Genomic DNA, 21,030 nt, shown 5'->3' on the forward strand with positions numbered 1-21,030 from the left:
AGGGCGTTTCTAAAGATGACTGCAACACCTCCCCTGTGTTGTCAGTTCTGTCACTCCTAAATAAGTCCGCAGACTTACAAGACAGACCAAGTTGACATAGGCACTACAAGACCGTGGTTGCTTAAGAAACATACCAATTGCAACACTGAAGGCGTTATATACTTGATAACCTGTCCCTGTTCACTCAAGTATGTTGGTCACACTACTCGAAAAATGAAAGTTCGAATCAGCGAACATAAGAGCACCATTAGACGCCAGAAACAGTACACATGCCTTACCAACCACTTCCTCTCCATGAAACATCAGGCTGAGGATTTGCGGTGGGTAATCCTAGAGCACCCGTTTATTCCACCACACATCAGTGATGTTTCTAAATTTCTATTTTTGAAAGAACAGAAGTGTATTTTTAAGCTTCAGTGTGACACCCAAGGTTTGAATGATGCTATCCCCTGGGTCTCCCTCTAACCTTTACTATCCATAATACTACACTATACAACGTCAGTCATTGACACATGGTCCAACTTTCTGATTCCCTTGAGTGGCAAACCAATATTGAGATGGTATGTGCCTTCTTCGACTACAAATACAATCAAATAACCTTTAGTTTTTGTTAGGATGTGTCAATATGCTTCCTTTTTTCCCCCGCTCTTTAGTTGGGGTTTCCCCCCCCTCTTCAGTGGGGACCTTTCAAGCGACCACCGTGAGAATAGCGCGTATGCCCGTCAATATAGTGCAAGCCTTCTAGCTAGCCATTGTCCACATTGTCATTGTATGATCTTAAGAGGATCATGTTACAAAAGTAGCACTCCTTTTTGACTCCTCCGTGATTTATGCACTTTGGTTCATAAAACAGCTCGTGCTTTATATTGAATAATATATCAACTCACTGCCGCCCATGCGCGTAGCAGTTCAGCTCCATAAACATCTTTTCTGAGCAAGCGCACTGTTCAATAATAAACGCGAGCGAGTATACATCTTTCAGTAAAGGAACTCAATACTGCCCATGCACGTAGGAGCAAAGTCTCACTGATAATCTACTGAGCAAGCGCGTCGTCTAATGAAGGCGCACTCGGGTGGCACTGCTTTGCACACGCGCACTGAGGCGGGGAGAGCAGTTTATGCTAAGTGTAATCCAATACGCATGTGTGAACCGAAAGGCGCCTATCTTGGTACTAATTGGCCGTTTCAATAGGCGATTAGACCAATCAACTACGGTATAAATACACCTAGGGCTGTCCAGTCGGTACCTCCACTTCCTCTTGGATGATCGAGAGAGGTACCGACAGCCAGGTGAGATTTTTAAGGTCCATGAAAGGCTGTTTTGGTTATTTACAGAGAAGGAACAGTCCTCTCTTATTAGTTTTAGTGCCCTCTAGTGTTACATTGTATTCTTGGTATTTACAACATCGTTCTAACCCCCTGCCTATTTTCTATCTTTTACCTTTTGTAAACTGTAATAGGAGATAAGGGGTTGTGACTTTTGCCAGCACTTTGATTTATCCCACCTAGCAATAATAACAATTGGGTTACTATGCTAGTCCTGCTTTAGTTGGTCATGGGCCTGATGGTGAGGGGTCCATTACTTTGTGAGCCAGATTTTTATGCAGAGCCAGTGAGCTGGACACAACGTTTGATCTAACATGTGTCCTTATTATTCTTTTGCATGTAAGAGCGGGGCCTCAATTTCCCAAGTAGGTTGCCGGGTGAGGTGAGGTCTTCTCCCACGTAGAACTGGGTGAGTATCTCAGTGGAGGCTAATACCTCTCTGTGAAAGAGATTTAATACTCTTTGGCTGTCGCTAAGTAAATAGAACTTATGCATGTGTGTTGTCTGTGCAGTTTCTTTGTGTTTTGAATGGCTACATATGTTTGTTGTAAACTGTCTTTTATATTAACAGGAAAAGAAATACTTAAATCTCAAGGATACATTGGGGCTCCAAGGTCCTCTGAGACTCCTGTATTGTTAAGTATCATTGTTTATTCACATTTCACTTCACGGTGTATCATTGCAGTAGCTATTTCACCTTTGGGTCCTGAAGAAAGCCGGATAATTTATCCAATAGGCTGAAACATATCGACCGTTGTGCACAGCACCACTTTGTAGTTATTAATTTCCACTACAGGGCGTGGTTTTAACTTTGACACCTAGACAATCTCCATTAAACATATTTTTTGTCTAGTTAGTTAATTTTAATAATCACTTTCACTTAAGCACTGCACCTTATCTTTTCCACTCTTCGAGCATTATCTTGGCTAGAGTTTTTTGAAGATCCATATCCCCACCATCATCTGATGGTCTGGGCGATATTGAGATCAAACAACAACTCCCACATAACGATACTCCGCCAAAGTAAGGGTGGTCAGATGGGAATTTCTCAGCCAGATATAACTCATCACACATAGTATGTCGCCTCTTCTTTACTTAGTTTTCTGTACAACAACACACACACATCTCTTTGACCAGGTATCCCTATTTTGTGGTTTGTAAAACCATTGGCAAACAGAATAGGTCCAAAAGGCTGGACCTCTTGGCTTTTCCAATGCTTTTCTTTCTACCAGGAGTTGGTAAAGTTCTTATGGGCTTGACCAATGTAGTCATGTTTGCTCACATTAAGGCCTTTCAGATTGACTTTGAAATCTTCTTAAATAGAAAGCTGAGGTTTTATACAACCGAAACTGAGTTCCCTCTGCTGGCTGAAAAATGGCAACATGTAAGGTTAGAGTGAAAAATTATTTTTGCTACCCACCAAAAGAAAGGGGCACCAAGACCACATCTCCTCTTTGTCCAGTATCAATCATATAAAAATGTGAACTTTTAATTTACATTTAAAAATGACATCACAGAAACAATAATGGCCTAAACTTGATACAACCTTACCACTCCTTCCCATGCTTAGTACTAACCAGCCAACCTTCCACCCCTCCAATAGATGGAACTGAGTTTGGTTATGGTAACATTGCCTCGATTAGTCTTCTTGCTTCAATCCTTGTAGCCCACTGATACTATGACTCAAATTGTAAATGGTGTTCAACCCTTCTGATTGATTGCTATGTTATCTACTCCCTGATCTCTGGACAGGTTCCTAAAGTTTTGAAAAAGGCAGAAATGTCCGCTTGCAAATAACAAAACAAGCATTTTCATAGCCAATAGGTCTCGCTTTTGGGACCCTATAAGTATTTAGTTATGCAGCACAATATCCTTGGTGTAACAACATGAACTGTTGCATGGTTAAACACTTATAAGGTCCCAAAGGCGAAACCTATTGGCTATGTCAATGCTTGTTTGATATAGGTCCCAAGGGACAGAAAGCTGTATACACAATTTCAGGTATGGAACTCTGCCCGTTCGTGAGGTAACTGCTAAGCGGCACTCCGATAATGAGACCGTAGGAGATTGTCCACGCTGTAACGCTCAGATAGAAAGTTTTGTACATGTATTATTTGCCTGTCCTGCATAGAAAAATCAGCGGGCAAAGTGGATAAGATCGATTTGCCAGCAAATAGGTAAACGGGATTACCACACAGCCTTGCATAACCTTTGGTCTGACTCCAGACCTCTTTTTGCTTGTTGAGTAGCAAAGCTTTTAGGCCAGACGAGGCTTATTAGGTGGAAGATCCTCTCGAGTAGCACAGCAACAACTTGATTGAGGCCACAGCACATATGCACAATACCCTCAAGTCCGCTTGGCCCAGCCAATAATATTCTCCCATGCACAAGCTTTTTACTGTGTCATTTTAAAATCACCAATCTATAACGCCAGATCATAATTCTAAACGCCAACAACATCTGGATGGTTTGGTATTCACAGGAAATGCTATTGTTTTTTAACCTGCTTATACTGCATATCCTAATTTGCTATATTAACTGTTTGTTTTTATCTGATGAATTCATGTTTTAAACATTTGAATACAGTAATTGTTTTAATATGGCCAGCACTAATCAGACTATCATGTTGTACTGTCTCTCTACCTGTTGTCTATGGCCCTGAACGATTGCACTTTTTCCTATTTTAAAAATGTATTTTGTTAGCTTTTATGACTTTTTTGTCGAAATAAAGCTTAACAACAACAACATGAACATAAGCACAAGGGCACAGCGCTGCGATGGCTCACATCTTTTCTGGAGAACCGAACCTTCCATGTATGCGAAGGTGCAGGACGCTCCAAATTGACCCCCCTCCAGTGTGGGGTCCCACAGGGCTCATCACTGAGCCCTACCTTTTTCAATGTATATATGGCCCCCCTGGAGGATGTGGTAAATCCATTCGGGATTAAAGTTGTCACCTACGCTGACGACACCCAACTAGTTGTCTCGCTCTCCCAAGAAAAACATTGCGCGGAAAATCTTCACTCCTGCCGCTCAGAAATCCATTCTTGGATGAATAGCTCAGATCTCAAATTGAATGGAGCAAAAACAGAGCTCATGTTGCTAGGCCACCAAATAACATCCTTACCTAATTCCATCTGGCCTGCCTGTCTGGGACCCGTACCCACCCCAAATAAAGAATTAAAGAGTCTGGGGGTATGGTTGGAGCAGGATCTGACTTTTAGGACCCAAACAAAAAAGACAGGAGGCATATGCATGGACCTACTTCGCTCTGCTCTAAAGATTTTCCCCCTGTTGCCAGAGCACTCGAGGAAACTACTTATTCAGGGACTAATCCTGTCAAGATTGGACTACAGCAATGCCCTTTTTCTGTCCGCACCCGAAACTACAATTAACACTCTTCAACGAGTCCAGAACTCGGCAGCAAGGCTACTCACTGGCACCTCTCGCAAATCATCAGCCAGACCTGCACTCAGAGCCCTTCACTGGCTACCAATGAATGAAAGGATTAAATTTAAGTCCTTATGTATTGCTCACAAGTCCTTACAGGGGAAGGGACCCCCTATTTTAGGGAATCTTGTCCGTCCATATAAGGCCACTAGATCGCTTCGATCCGATCATGGCAATCTGGCTATCGTTCAGAGAATCAAGCGGGCTCGAAGCGGGGGACGCCGATTTTCAGTGAATGCAGCGACCTTGTGGAACGCCCTTCCGGCCAGGATTAGGAAGGAGACGAGCTATCCGAAATTCCGAAAGCTTCTTAAAACTTCTCTGTTCCCCCAGGACTCCTAGACTCTGGTACTCTTCTCGGTACTCCTTGTTCTACAGCGCTGGGACGCTCTTGGGCAGCCATGCGCTTTAAAAATCCATTTTCATTTCATTTTATTCATTCATCCCATGCTTCTCTTCATACTTAGTGGTACCCAAGCGTCGCAGGTTACTATCATACACCTACAGGCTTCCAGTTCACCATCGGTACAAAAGGGGGTGGTGATGGACGGAGCATCTGAATCAATCAAACACTCACACCCAGTCAAAAGATCTGGGTTTAATCCATCACCGTTCTTTAGCTCACTCTGCCACCCCAGTTCAGACATGGCTATATGCAAATCAGTCTGACCCTGTGCCTCATGGGAACAGTCCAGCCCGAACTGCCAAGCCATGTCTTCCCTGGACCGGAATGGACCGGAAACAAGCTTCCGAGGACCGGTTTCTGGCATTCCAGCCGTCTTCAGCACATCACTGGTGTACAGGCCATCCTGTTCACCATCGTACACAAATAGTGCCCAGACTACTCATTGTACCATTATTGAAAGGTATTCTATACATCTCCTACTCCACCGACATATAGCACTGGCATATAGGACTGGCATTATCAATGATGTTGTTTGCTTCCCGAGAGAGACGAGGCTGCAAGCATCAATTTCTCATCCTCCCCTTTGGGTAATTGTCACATTATGCTAAGAGGCTGCATTTTCGAAACCCAAAAGAATAAACTGTTCATTTAATGACATTGGATACGGGCCATCTGTTTAGCTGGCATGCTCCGACCTTTTATCCATTTCAAACGCGGCTATGCTTTTATTCATTTTCAATCAGATTTGTAAAGGGCATGCATTCTTTTTTTATTCCAAAGCAGACTTTCAGTCGATTAATCAGCATCCTGCCTTTCTAAAACCTGTCAGAGGCTTTTGAGAGGGAAATTTAAACATGTCGTAAACATGCTCAGTTTTGGTGCATCTTTAAATTAGTCCGATGCATTTATCCGTTTAAATAGTGCCAGAAGAGATACAGGAAATTGTCAAACAGATCGCTGGTAGACATTTGCTGAGCTGCAGGCTTCTTTTCCTTGTCTGTGTTGTGTTCCACGTTTATTCGTCGGGACACCATTGGTCACAATGGTGAACTGCTATGCAGCAGAGATGCGAGATGGAACGATGCTTTATAGTGAGTGGTCTCTCGACTTATTTCTTTAAAATATACCTCACTTGTGATTTGGCTCCCACCATAGAAATATTTCTTTCTCGAATCATGCTATTGACTGTTTGATGTATCATTCCACCTCCTATGGAGCACACACGTTGCAGTGCGTGAATTACTAGTTTACTTCTCAATTCTCAGCTTCACGGTATGCATTCCATGAAAAAGGCTTTAAAAAAAAATACTTCAGGACTCAAACTGAAAGCCAGAGCTGTTGGATTTGCCAATGCTTGCTGGTTCTTGTAGGTAGCACTTCCTCCCACATGAATATCCTCACAGCCTTGATGTATGACATTAACACGATGACAGATAGTAAAGAGTATGAAGAAAGGTAATTTACAGCACCAGCTTCTGTGGCTGTAAATTAGACAGATGAGAGAGCATGAGCAAGGGAACATGACAGGGGGACTCTGCACAGTGACAACGTTCTTATTCTTTGATACTGACCATTACTGCATGCAAAACCAGCTAAAATCACCTGTCATTCCATAATTGCAACCTAAGCGGGCAAAACAGACTGCATGAGGCAAAAGCTGGAATGGGCTCTGGCAAGTACAGCACAGATCCCCACACTAAGGCCCTCTTTACGGACAGTCCGTAAACTGTGTGATATTTATTGCACCTGATAAAAGTCTGATTACAAGTTTTTGAGGAATATTATGCAGATTTAGTGCTTAGAGGCACCAAAAATCCCATTACCGCTCAGTACCAGGCATTTTTTTCTCAGACAAATGTGCCAGTTTTGACCAGGCGAAATGTATCAGGTGGAGCCTTGGCAGATGTGATAATTATCCCCCAACTTGTATTTCCGATCCCTGTGCAAACTCATGTTTGCACAGGTATTGGATTTCACCCCGATCTCGTAATGAGAGCCTAAACGTAACTGCAAAACAAAGGTGGAAAGGGGAGGGGAAGGGGGGGGGGGGAATGTCGCTGCTCAAAGTAATCTCAACAGAGAACCGTTGCCTACTGATATAGCGCCAACTAATAATGCTACTGCTGCTAAATCCAATGATGCTAAACATTTGTAAGCAGGGCACAAGTTTTAAAATATAATTTGGGTGACTAACCAAGTTAGAAAGTATGTAAGTGTCATCACGGTGAGTGACATCATGTGTGTGATTTTTTAATCCCTAAAAAGCTTAACTACATAAAGTAAAATATTGAACAGAGTGGCAATCTGCTCATTTAGCTATTTGAGTTAAAAATCTGCTACTGCAGAGACCTGTGCGTAGCTTCTACGCTCTTTTGAATCACAGCCATGCCACATCAAACTTTCCCCATTGTGAAAAATGTATATAATTAGAACCACAGAGTTGAATTAGGTATATCTAAAGGTATGAGGTAGGTACATTGACTGGAGTGAAACACTAGTATCTAAAGTTAACAGTGCTAAAACTTGTCAGACAGATAGATCACTGGCCAAGGCATTTGACACAAAGTGTGAGCTCTGTAAGAGATTCCTAAAGGCTTTTCAGTTTTGCATTTTTAGCAATGAGCAGAATGAATTTTCTCACTCGATATCATATGTATACATTGCTTTAGTGCTATTTCTCTTGAATCAAAATTTCTATGATGTGTAGAACTGTGTTTTTCTAATGAATGTTAAATAGGCCATATTTTAGTGCAGACTCCATTTTGCTTAAAACGTAAGTCATCTCTATCACTCATTTTGCTGTCCTCCCCAGCCCTCCGTCCACCTTCATTCCTCGTAAGCTCCGCAGCACAAATAAAGCTGAAATGTAATGGTTTATTTCTATTACTATTATTATTCTGCTCTAGATGAACCTTTCTCAGTTCCTCTACGACTTATAACATCCCAAGGTTTCTTCCGTTGAATCACTGTGCTCTATTCATTTACATTTCATGCTATTGTTAATGTATCTTATTCTGTTATACCATCTCCAGGCAACATTAGCATACAGGGTGTTGACTTTTTTATTCATGTAGAAGGTTGTGCGTAAGTGTTGAGGCAATTTGATGTTTAGTTTTCATGTTCTCTGATTTACTGATGAAATGATGCATTTGCTCACACTACAGTTTTACTGTGATTTCTGTAATTTCATGTGCCACAATAATGCATTGATTTTTGGGTTGAGCTAGACAATTGTCCTAATCACCCAGATGCTTCTAAGGATGCTGCCCATTTCTTTTCTGATTTTGCAGCCCATTTGAGACATAGAATCATTTCAGATTTTTGCCTTCTTTGTATAACTCTGCATTGAAAGCCTTAAAAGCATTGACTCTGTATTGCTTTATTTTATAATTCTGTAATAGAACCTTTAAATTTTTCATTGATCTAGAACTCAGTTATTTACTGGGCCCATTCAATTCAGCCTATTTCCTAATAAATTGTATTTTCTGATGTTTGATGTTTGGGAGGTGCCTTGCCATGGGACACATTGCCCCATGAAAGTAAGATGTAATACTGTGTCTGATTCAGTGAAATGTGGGCAATGTGATTAGGGTAAAGTTTGGGGTGTTCATATTTTGGGGTAAACCCTTTTGCTCCCACAGTTCCATCCTTCCCATGCTTGGAAACCATCCAGCATGCTTACAGACATTGTTAAGTGGATTATGAAGGGAAGGGACAGGAAGTGCATATGGCATCACTCCTGATTTAAGCAGAAGACTTATGCTTTTGAGACTGCCTCTCGTTGAATCTTGCTGGGAAGCCGAACTTAGACGGTGCCATGCACATATGACAATTTGAACGTCATTATTGACTTGTTGGGACTCCGAACTCAGACTGTGCTTTTGTTCATGAATAACTCAAGCGTTATTAGAACATTGGAATGTTGGGAGCTCCATTGAAAACAATAGAGTGCTCTGGGCTTATAATGGCTGGTATAAGCCTGGAGCTCCAGCATTCCAATGTTTCTTTGTTCACAGCTCTGGCTGTGAACAAAGGCTTCAGGGAGCCTGAGGGGATTCTAATCCCCCCACGCTCCCAAAAGGCTTTGTTTTTTTGTTAGAACATTCTATCCTCTAGTGACAGAATGTTCTAATAGCCTTATAGCCCTTTGTAGATGGGCTATACCGCTATTAAAGTCCCTCTCCCTTGTTAAAGGCCCTCGCCTTCGGCAAGGGGCCTTTAACGCTGGAGAGGGCCTTTAATAGCCGGTATAGCCCTCTACGGCGGGCTATAAGGCTATATTGTTTACACGCCAATCTTGAAACAGAGAAAACATGTCCATGATATTAATTTGTCCCTGTAATGTTGACATCTAAAAATTGTAGTTGAATTTACTATCTACTTGCACTAAATATTTCTATATCCTACATTGATCAAATCTTGAAAAGGTCCTAAGTCCACATATGAATCGTTATGTCCTGATGCAGGTTTACTTGATATAATAAATAACAAGACCGAAAACGTTGACAAGTTCAACCCATTCTCTATGAAATTAATTGTTAAATAGGATTTTTATTATTTAATATCAGCTGAAAATCTCTATTTGTAAATAGGTCTTTGTAATGGTTGGTTTACGTGAATGACTAGTAGATACTTCTATTCTGTATTATTGTTTTGTTAATCTCTGTCACTTATGTATATGTGAATTTTACTCTGTACCCTTGATATTAATTTATTGAAGTATATATTTCTACAAAAAGTATAGATTGATTCATTTATTTCTGATTTCATTAAATGATTTATAAAATTCACATGTCGGAGGTCATTAGTTTTCATGTTCATAAATGATATAAAGTTGATTCAAATATTTTGAAATAAAATCCCTTGTAGGCACCTTTACCTTACAACTTCTAGAAAGTTGGCATTTTCTTGTCCTAACCATTTGGAGCCTGCAGCCTGTATCCTGTGTCGCATGACAAGGTGTAATTAACAGATGGCCTTTGAGTATTTCTCCCAGACAGTATCCAAAATGGAGACACCTTAACCAGATAAGAGTACAGAGATGCCACCTACCATACTTGCACTTCAAAGGAGGTGCCTCAGCACTTTTCAAAAGAACTTCAGACTAACCGTTTGTTACTCCAGACATTCTGGGACCAGGCAGGGGAGGAATGAAGTTCCAGAACCGGAGGTGGTAGGAAGTCTAGAATTTCTCACACTTCAAAACTGGCACTAGGTATAAATATTGGTCCCTCAGACAAACTCTTGAGTACATGTCCGGCCTGCTCTTTCCGCTACAGCCCAGGTTCCCTGAAGTCACTCCAAGGGTCATCTGACTGACCTCCTGTTCAGAACTGCATGGACATAACACGCTCCAGAGGCCTCCCTGCAACCATCCAGCTTACCAGCTACACTGGACCTGTCTGGACCTGCAATTGACCTACCTGAGCCCTTCTGGCCTCTGCAAGAGTGAGACTCTAATGCCTAAGAAGTGCCTATCCAGGTCCTGGGCCTTTGTTGGCATTAGGGTGCACACCTTCAAAGTCCAAGGAGAAATCTTGAAGTGTGGGCTCTCCACTGCCACAAACAGGCAGTTTGCACCTAGATGTCATTGCTCACACTCAATAATGAGGCAATAAAAAACACTACCCCAGCACAATTTGTGAAAAGCTTTTTGGTCTACAATCATTTATATAAATGAAAAAGAAATAAATGCAGAGCTCTTCTGTTCTTTCCGCTCTCCCTGCTCCTCGCAACCTCCTCCACTGTGAAGTGGACTCTTCGAGCCAGTTATTGAGAGGGTAACTTATTCAGTGAGACTAACATGGTTCCTGTATCCAGCCCGCGGTTCATCACGGTCGGCTTGAACTTGTGACTTTCCCTTGGTCTAGTACCACCTGATGACAGCGAATGGCACTTTGTGCTTTTAAGCACTATACTTACCTAAATCTTTGAAAATAGAAATTTTCAGTTGTACTGTTTGGATTTTGACATTTTAATCTCAAATTGTTTAATTAATATAATCTATTTTTCTAAATTGGTTTGGGATTTTTCCTTTGTTGTGTATTGTTTTTATTACTGTTTACGTGCTGCATAAATACACATTGTCTCTAATTTATGCCTGACTGGTTTTGTGCTAAGCTTTCAGAGGGTTAAGCACATGTTATTTTAGTAACGTTTGTGGCTCACAGATACATATATTGTGGTTGTAATTGAGAATGGTTTTCACCCCTTCAAGCAAAAACCCAATTTACCCACCCATCTAGTGGCAGAATTACACGATGTGAAAGCAGAAAACTCGGGATCAATCCCAGCTTCCCCGCTTGACCAAATTGTGTGACCCTAGGCAAAAATATGTCTTGTGTTTAACTTAATAGTCTGCTGTGTTGATCCATGTACAATAAGAACCTGGATAAATTTGACTCCTCTTCATCAGCAATCTCTATTGGGCTTCTTTATTCATATTTCTCTCTGTGTGCACTGTGTGCTACAGCGCCAAGGGAAGGCATTTGCATGAGGGCAAAATCAGGTGTAAGGGCTCCTTGAACAAAAAGATCAATATTTCAGCTTCTTACCTTTTTAAATGGTGTGCAACGAATGTGGATCTTCTAGCTTTCTGATGTGTTGCATTCTGGGAGAATGACAGAGTAGACATTTTTCTAAGCTCTTCCTGCTGATTTCTTTTAGGCTTCTGGCGCTAGGAAATCTGAAAAATTCACAGAGTGGACAGAGGCAGCCTTGAAATGGTTTTCTTGCCTTGCTACTGCCCTGTGCATGATCCTTACAGCAGTGCTGGAAGTGGCAACTGCCTCGGAAAGGGGGTGGTGGGGCGGTGGAATGGATTACAAAAAAATTATAATAATAAAAAAATGTATTTACCTTTTTCTTTGCCACTGCGCTTCCGCATGTCTCTCCTCCATCCTCTTCCTCACGATCTGCAAGAAGCACCGGAAGCACTCAGGCTTCCGGACTCTTCCAGCTAATCACAATGCTAAGGCAGTGCCTGGGGAGGCTAGGCATGTTCTCCAAGGGGCTGAGCAACACATTCAATTGGAGAACATGCCCAGTGTGCATGACTGTTTGGCTGGTCAACAGGGACGGCCAAACCGTCATGCTCATTTGGAGGAGTGCAAATCACTCCTCACTCTGCTTGGCGTCACAGGGCTCCCAGCCCCCACCTGGCTCCGAGTTCCACCTAGAAAAACGTTATTTTATTATCATTTTATTTTTCTTTTGTGCACTGCTGAATTAGCAGTAGGATGACGCTCCTTCGCCTTAGCGAGAAAGCCGCTACTGAGTGCTTAGCTTGGAAAAACGTTTCTCCAGGAACAAATAAATTGGTAATCAAGGTGTGGCAATGAAAAGAAGAGGTGGGTTCACAGGAGCAGAGTAATATAAAGCAGTCTGAAAGTCACTATATATATATATATATATATATATATATATACATACATACATACACATATATATGGTCATGTGATCAAGGCAGGGATCTGCCGAAACGCGTCGTGAGGACTGGTGAAATAAACTGAGCAAAAGCACCAAGGAGGGTCTGCCTCGTTTTTATTTCTGACCCTGTGGGAGTTGGTGGCTAAAGCGAGCATTTTCAAAAAATATATATATATATATATATATATATATATATATATATATATATATATATATATATATATATATATATATATATATATATATATATATATATATATATATATTGTCCGCTCGTTTCCTCTCAGCTTACCCACCATCCGGAACCACAGCAAAGGAAAAAAAGGGAAGACCCAGGGTACAGGTGAGTTTTTTAATTTTCAGGCACACCTCATCAGCATAACGTTTCGGCCTACACAGAGGTTTTGGTCACATGACACACTGAGAGAAGTGAGCTAAATTTAAAGTGCTAGTGCATTGAAAACCAGTACATTTAATATATATATATATATATTGCACCACAGTGCTTCCCCACTTAGGAAGAATTATCACGTACTCCTCGCATGGATGTGCAGGTAATTTATTCGTATGTCAGACTTCACAGCAACGCGTTTCGAGTTTACGTCTTGATCACGCTAAGGAAGCATTACAGTTTGCACATTCAAATACACTTCAGTGAATAATCATAAACAAAGGACTTAAACCACTGTGATAAAGTAAAGTAAAACAGTGATGGATGGTGGTGCCGCCATTTTAACCTAGTCAATATCGTCAGTAAATTCAATTGGGGAAATACCACATATGCCCGATAATATATCTCTGATGGTCAGCTTAGAGTATATTCGACAATCCATTGCATTAACGGTGATATTACATCATTTGTACTTCAATATGCATACATCTCGCCCAAGTGGGCAAATACATAATCGATAAGTCCGAGGTATACCGCCCAAGTGGGCTACCATGTCAATGATCAATACAAACAAAGATAACACCTTATTCCGTCATCATAACGGTCCCATAGTAAGCTGTTAGTCTGGTTCAAAAAGAGAAGGGGAAAGTCTCGCTCCAGTGGGCATGTATTGTCAGCGGTACTTCACGATATGAATATACACATAGTCTTGTATCAGGTAAGGTCCAAAGACGAAAGCCACCTTCACCATATAATGTGCCACAACCTAAAAATAAAACAAAATAATACAATCAACTAATTGTATCCAGTTACACTAGGAAATTTAAAATTCAAACGGCAGCAGATATAAAAACACAGCATATATACACAGGTGCATTATAGGCACATCCCCGGAATCTATATACATTACATAATTGTAGTGTTATAACTACCTCAAACCAGCTCTGTTTTCATAACAAGGAAAAATTGTTTAGTGCAGGTGTATAGCTAACTCTTCACTGGAGTTAAGTCCTTGCAGGATCATGGTTTCCAGGTCAATGATGTATTTGGACTCTAGTTTCCGCAGAGCAAGCTTGCTATTGCCCCCACGTATGTTAGTAGGAACATCATCGATGACCACCATTCTCAATAGTTTTTCATTTTGATAATGTTGTTCATAGAAATGTCTGGCAACTGGATACTGTCTGTTACTGTCTCGAATAGCCCTAATATGTTCAAGGACACGTTTTTTGGCACAATGAATCGTACTGACAATGTATGCCTTATTGCATGGACATAGCAGGGCATACACGCAATACATAGTATTACAGTTCAGTTTCTTTTTGATGGTCATCTCTCTTTTAGTGCCTGCAATAGATAAAATTCTACAGTCCACACTGTTACTGCAAGCTTTACATTTCCTGCACCTAGTAAATCCACCTAGCACCGTTTTGTTGGTCTTTCCCTTAGCAGTAATTAAGCTAGGACTTAACTCATCTCTGAGCGAGTTGCATTTTTGAAATGTAATCTGGGGTTTGACATTCAGATGTTTCTCAAGATTGGTGTCAGTTAGTAACACATGCCAATATTTCTGTAATGACTAACAAAAAAATGACTAACAAAAAACGGACTCGGCTGTTCCTGAGAAAGAAGACGGGCACGGTCAATAAAGGAGAGAGAAAGAAAGGGTAGTGCTCTGTGGAGGGCTACCCTGGGTATCCACTTTGTTGGAATTAATGGCCTCACACACTCTTGCGAGTGTCATGCTTCATCCTTGGCGGTTGCTCCTCGTAGGGCAGGCGGTGCAATGCCCTACGGGCTCACCTCAAAGAGGGGCTCTTTATCGGAGATCTTTTTTCCAACAGCCTGTAGGTGAAGTGCAAGTGAGGGGCCAGGGAGAGAATGGATAGTGTAGGGGGGTGATTTAAAATATAGCACGAGGTACCGGAGATCAATTTATTCTGGTGGTTCCCATGCTATATATTAAAAACAGTGGGTAGCCTATGATCGCCAGAAATTAGGATTCCGTATCACGATCTAGAACTACAATTCGTATCGTGAGGTCGACATGTTTCTCGCCTATGCAATTATGCTGCGATTCTTCAGGACCTAATAATATACATCTATCGCAAAGGAATGACCTAGAAAAGTGTCAACCAATAATACATTTAACTTCCTGTTGTACTACCTGAATTGGACTGCTCTTGCCTAGAGGAGACAAAAGAGAGAATTACCAAAATACAGAGACAACAGGTGCCCTTTATTGACCGTGAACACGCTGTGGTTTATGTGGAAAAAGGTGACTCTGTGGTAGTGACATATTGTGCACAGTGACCAGCTAGTGTTAACTATAATCACAATACCACATACCACAACATTCAAGAGTAAAATTTATAAAAACAGAAGTTTTGACTAAAAATAGCAGCAGTTACTTCATAGTTCCTGATTCACAATCCTACACAGGGGTGCTCTGTTAGTCACCTAAAGGTCAAGGAGAACGGGTGTCAACAGTACCCGGTAGGTGTGACTTCAAGGGGGAGAACCAAAAGGAGTTTAATGGCTATAAGGGAGACAAGTACACGTAAATTCGAACTGTCAGTGATCCTTAAATGCCTATTAAATTCAAGAGTGTTAAATAATGTGGTTCTCTGGGTGAGCGCGCACCTCATGAATCATACTTTTCATGTTGGATCCAATCCTCTGCTAAACAGTACTAGGTGATCACAATCATATTGCTAAACATCGGGCGTCCGTTCATTCATTAGGAGGGTTCGCAGTATTGTGCAACCTATGTGGTGACCTGTGTGGTAACAGCTATGGATCAAAAACGGAGCAAAATAGTATACACAGGGGGGTTTTTCAATTAATTCATTAGGCTCTCAGTGCCTAGTCAAAAGTCATGTATTGAAGCTAAATAGCGGCATGTAGATCGACATACAGTGAGGTCTTGTTCAAAAAGGAAAGCAACAGTGGTGGATTCCCAAAAGAACAGCACCTACTCAAATATTCTCCAAGAAATATCTTTCTTTTGGGCCCACCCTCTAGTACATGGGGCAGTCTGTGTGCACACTTCAAAAAACACCCACTGTCACAGTGTAGGTTCAAAACATGAACTATAGAAAGATTTGAGAAAAGGCCAAGGTGCACCACTTCAACATTTAGAGGAACTAATATATTCAATAAGGTAAACATTAATGATCACATCAAAGAAGTTTTTCTTCTTATAATCTTGAGAGTCCTTTATTTAGTTCAGATGGTAAAAAAAATATACAGGATCTACAGCCGACGCGTTTCGTCCACAAGGGACTTCTTCAGGGCTGTTACAAAACAAAAAACAATATACAAGACAGACAATTAAAAAGTTTTGAAGTTAAAAAAAATTTCTTTTTTTTTTTAAATCAGCGACTACGCTAATACAGAGAGTGCCAAGCTTCATCAACTGTACATAACAAGATTTAATAAAGATCAGATCCTAAATTCCTAATGCCAACAAATAAGGGTATACCTAAAGCTAACTTGATTATCTTGGACAGAAAGTTTGTTAACATATTATTGCGAACAAGAGAATGACACACATTTAATAAACTTTTCTGTCTGGTTCACATTTAATGAACTTTTCTGTCTGGTTTGAAAGTGGTATCAAGTTGCATTTACTCTTCTCATTTGTAATCTTATTGTCTTTCACCATTTGCAAAGAAAACTGCAGTACGTTTGTGTTAAATCACCCAACGAAGTTATGCGGCCGCCATGTTGTGTTTGGAAGCGAGTAACGTTAAGCGATAGAAGCAGCATTTATTATTTCTGCCTAAGATCGAAGATATATATGAGAAGGAGCCCCTTAAAGATAATATCCTCTTTACCATGTTTGTCATGTCAAAGGAAAAGAAATGTTCGTAGCGACGATCCCCTATGATATGTGAAACCGCGGCGGCCATGTTTGTTTGGGCAAAAATGTTTATTATTGGCCTCTTATGAATGTGCTCACATGTGGCTTTTTTCTTAATCTTAAGTCATTTTTCTCATCAAATGACCTCTCATTGATTACTTCTAGATGCTATCTGATGCTTAATATAACTACTCGGGCATATTCATACATCCCTTAACAACGGTCCAGGAACCAGGGACATAATCGCCATTGACTATCCTGGTAGGATTGCTCCTCCTTTTTCTTAATTTTGTGCATAACACACCCTTGGTAGTCTCTCTCATTTTCTTTTCTTTCTCTCAATTTTGGGCCGCCGTTTCTGAGATCTCGATGGGGAATTATGAATTCGAGTGTAAAGTGGTAATCAAATATATGGAGAAGGAGATGCAGATTCTAGCATCATGTTGTCATGGAAGAGAGAGAATTATGAATTTAAGCTTAAAGTGGTAATCAAATATATGGAGAATGAGATGCAGATTCTAGCATCATGTTGTCATGAGAGAGTGAGTAATAGAAATATATATAAGAAAAAGTACTGCAGTTTTCTTTGCAAATGGTGAAAGACAATAACAGGACAGACACTGCAGGAGCCGCAGGGGTAATGTCCCTTAACTGGCGGAAGTTGCCAAAGTGTGTTCTGTTTGCGAACTGGACTTTGTTTAGGTCTGGTGTGTACCAACATGTCTTTTATGTTTTTAGACCTTTTGAAGGCAAACCTAGGAGTCTCAAGAGTGAGGTCTCCTGTGTTAAGAATCTGCCAGTGTCTCTTGATAATTTTCTTAAGTTCATTTGAGACAGGAGTGAAAGTTGTCACACAGGTCAGTAAATCATTGCCTTGTGAGCTTCGGGCATTATCCTCCAGCAGGGCCTCTCTATTATTGTTCTGTGCCCGTTTCCGTGCCTTGTAGATCTCCCTAGTAGGGTAGCCTCTATCTTTCAGATTTCGAGAAAGAATGCTAGACTTGTTTCTGTAATCTGTGAGGTTGGTGCAGTTGCGCCTAACCCGCAAAAACTGGCCGAAAGGGAGGTTCAGTCTTAAGGCTCTAGGGTGGTGACTTGAGAAGAGTAATAGACTGTTCCGGTCCGTGGGCTTCCGATACATTGTGGTATTGATCCTCCCCCCTTCCAGTCTGATGGTAAGGTCCAGGAATGCTATCCTGGAGTGAGAGGCAGTGATCGTTAAGGTAAGGAACTCATTCAAGGTGTTCAACCAAGTGAAGAACTCCAGGTACAAGTGCGATGTCCCTGTCCAGAGTATGAGGATATCATCAATGAACCTCCTCCACAGTATGATATTAGAGTGGTATGGGTTCATTGGTCCATTGATGTATTGTTCCTCATAATCTGCCATGTAGAGGCAGGCCACCGAAGGAGCAAAGGTGCTGCCCATGGATGTTCCCTGGGTCTGGTGATAATGTTGCCCTTTGAACTCAAAGAAATTCTCTGTCAGGGCAAGATCAGCACATTCCATGACGAATGAGGGTGGTGTGGACGAGGTCCATTCTTCCATATTGAGAATCCTCTCAATCACCCCAAGTGTGGCCCTCTGTGGAATGTTGGTATAGAGGGACTCCACATCGAGGGTGATAAGGAAGTCAATTTGAATGTCCTCCTGTAAATTGTCAAGGAGGCGTAGAACGTCCTTAGTGTCTTGAACATAGGACGGGATCCTCTTCACTAGGGGTTGCAAGAAGTGGTCGCAGAATTGTGATAGGGGCTCCAATATCGAGCCTATACCCGAAACAATCGGGCAACCGGGCACTGGTGTTGTCCCCTTGTGAATTTTGGGGAGGGTGTAAAAATAAGGCACCCTTGGGTATTTTTTCACTAGGAATTCCGCCTCTTTTTTAGTGATCCAATCTTGGCATTTTGCAGATTCCACCAACCCTGTTATGGTGGTTTTGAGTCGTTCCGTGGGGTCAGCTGGAATGGGGGTGTAGTAGCGTCTGCCCCTAATTGTCTTAGACACTCTGTTTCATAGTCCTTGGTGTCCATTATAACCGTGGCTCCACCCTTATCTGCCTGTTTTATAGTAATAATTTCATCATTACCCAAGGAGTTGAGTATCTGTATCTCCATATTGGACAGATTGTGGTGTGTCTTGCACAGTCTAAGGGCTCCAATGTCCTTGAGCACAGCCTGTTCATATGTCAGGACTTCGCTAGGTACCATCCCACTGTGTGGCGTAAAAGTTGATGGGTTATGGAGACCTGAGTCAGTACGTACTTCACCGGGTCTACCATCAAAGAAGGCTTTCAATCTGACCTTCCTGAAGAATTTCTGGATTTCGCAGTTTAATTCGAAGTTGTCTATTCGAGGGGTAAGTACAAAGCCCAATCCTTTCTGGAGGACTTTTTCTTCTGGTGTTGTGAGTTGGCGTGATGATAGATTAACAACCAAACTCACTTCCTTCCTGTCCTGCTCCTGGTTTCCATCCCTAGAGTTTGTGTGTCCTCCCACTGCACCCTCTTGTCTGAAGCATTTCCTCGCCTGCGCCCGCGCCCTCTGCCCCAACCTCTGTCTAAAAAAGGCTGCTGATTCGTGCTATGTGGGGCAAACTGAGGGGGGTACTGGGGTACAAAGGGGGTCATGGGACGTTGAAAATGTGGAAATTGCCACATCGGAGGTCCCTGATAGGGGGGATGTTGATAGAAGGACTGCCCCCGTTTTCCTCCTCTATTGCCTCTTCGGGGTCCAGGCTGCCACTCATCTCCGCTCGAGTTGTTGTCACTATTAGAGCCTCGTCTGGATGAGGTGGTGCTTGAGTCGGAGAGATATCCTGTCCCTGGTGGAACAAAGTCATCCTTAAGATAGGGATATGCTTTCTCTTTGGAGAAACGGTCAATATCCTTTTGTAATTTTGCCACTTTCTGTTTCATTAAGAAATACTTGTGTTCTGTGATTTCTTTGTTGAGCTTTGCTAGCTTAGTCTTAAAACCAGTATTCTGTCCAGTGTTTTTTAGGGCAATTTCTGCTGCCTGAATTTTAATTAAGAGCTCATCTGCCAAACGTTTGGCCGTGTTAACCAGGAGAATAAGTAGGTCATGCGTACACTTCCATGAAATGAGGGACCATTCTATCTTGAACTGGCCGTCCTCCCAGAAAATCCTGGGGAAATTTTTAACAATAAGGCCGGGATTGCTGCGGGGGTGACGCCTGTCCTTGGGGAGGCGGAGGAATGCGGCGTCCCATTGCTATTCCCGGGTCCGGTATCACTGGTTCGCAGCACCGGCTGGGCACTTACGCGAAGGGAGCCACTGGTGCATTATGGACTATGTAGTCCGGTTGGTGACATTGCATGGTAATTGTGGGGATTTTACCTAATAATGGCTGCAGCTTTGAAAGCTAAGAGGAAAACGACAGCAGATAAACTGTTTTTTGCACAAGGAGGTACAACTGTTGAAAATACCACTGCAGAAGGTACCAATAAGAATATCTCGGAGGAGATAAAAATACAGGAACGGTTCATGAAATTGGAAAAGCTTGATTGTAAAGAGCTTGCGAAATGGTGGGAAGCTGAATCCCTCCAACGTTACATTGAGGCATCACGAGTACCGCGTGGGCTGAGAATCTTTACTATCCCGACGTACGAGGACCCTGATCCCGAAATGCTGGATGACTGGTCCAAAAACTCTAATGCTTGCTCGATAACAATGATGAAAATACTGGTGAAATATGCCTTAAAGGACAGAAAGAAACTATTGTCAACAATCGACGAAGTAATAAACGAATTGGAGAAAGTAACAACCAAGGAGGCGATTGAAGGCTTCATGGCAACTTTATCCAAACGTTTGGAAATTCTTGAGGCAGAAATCACTGCGAAAAAGCAAAGAGAATTTATGAGAGATTACAAGGACTATGAGTCGGGACGCACACTGACATTCCACCAAAAATATGATCACCTTTTTGATAAAAATGGGGAAGGATTGAAGAAACCATTTTCTAAAGATAGTAGCATCATTGTCTCTGAAAGTGATATATCAGATGGCAATGCCGCTGACAGTTCGATTAAATCTACGCCTACAATTCAGAAACAAAAGAAGATGCCAATTTTTTTCGATCAGTTTCAAATGATCTATCAGGGAAGGACAGAACAACATTCCCAACAACAAGGTCAGAACTCCC

The sequence above is a fragment of the Lissotriton vulgaris genome, chromosome 2_1, assembly GCF_964263255.1.
Source record: "Lissotriton vulgaris chromosome 2_1, aLisVul1.2, whole genome shotgun sequence".
NCBI classification, from domain to species: Eukaryota; Metazoa; Chordata; class Amphibia; order Caudata; family Salamandridae; genus Lissotriton; species Lissotriton vulgaris.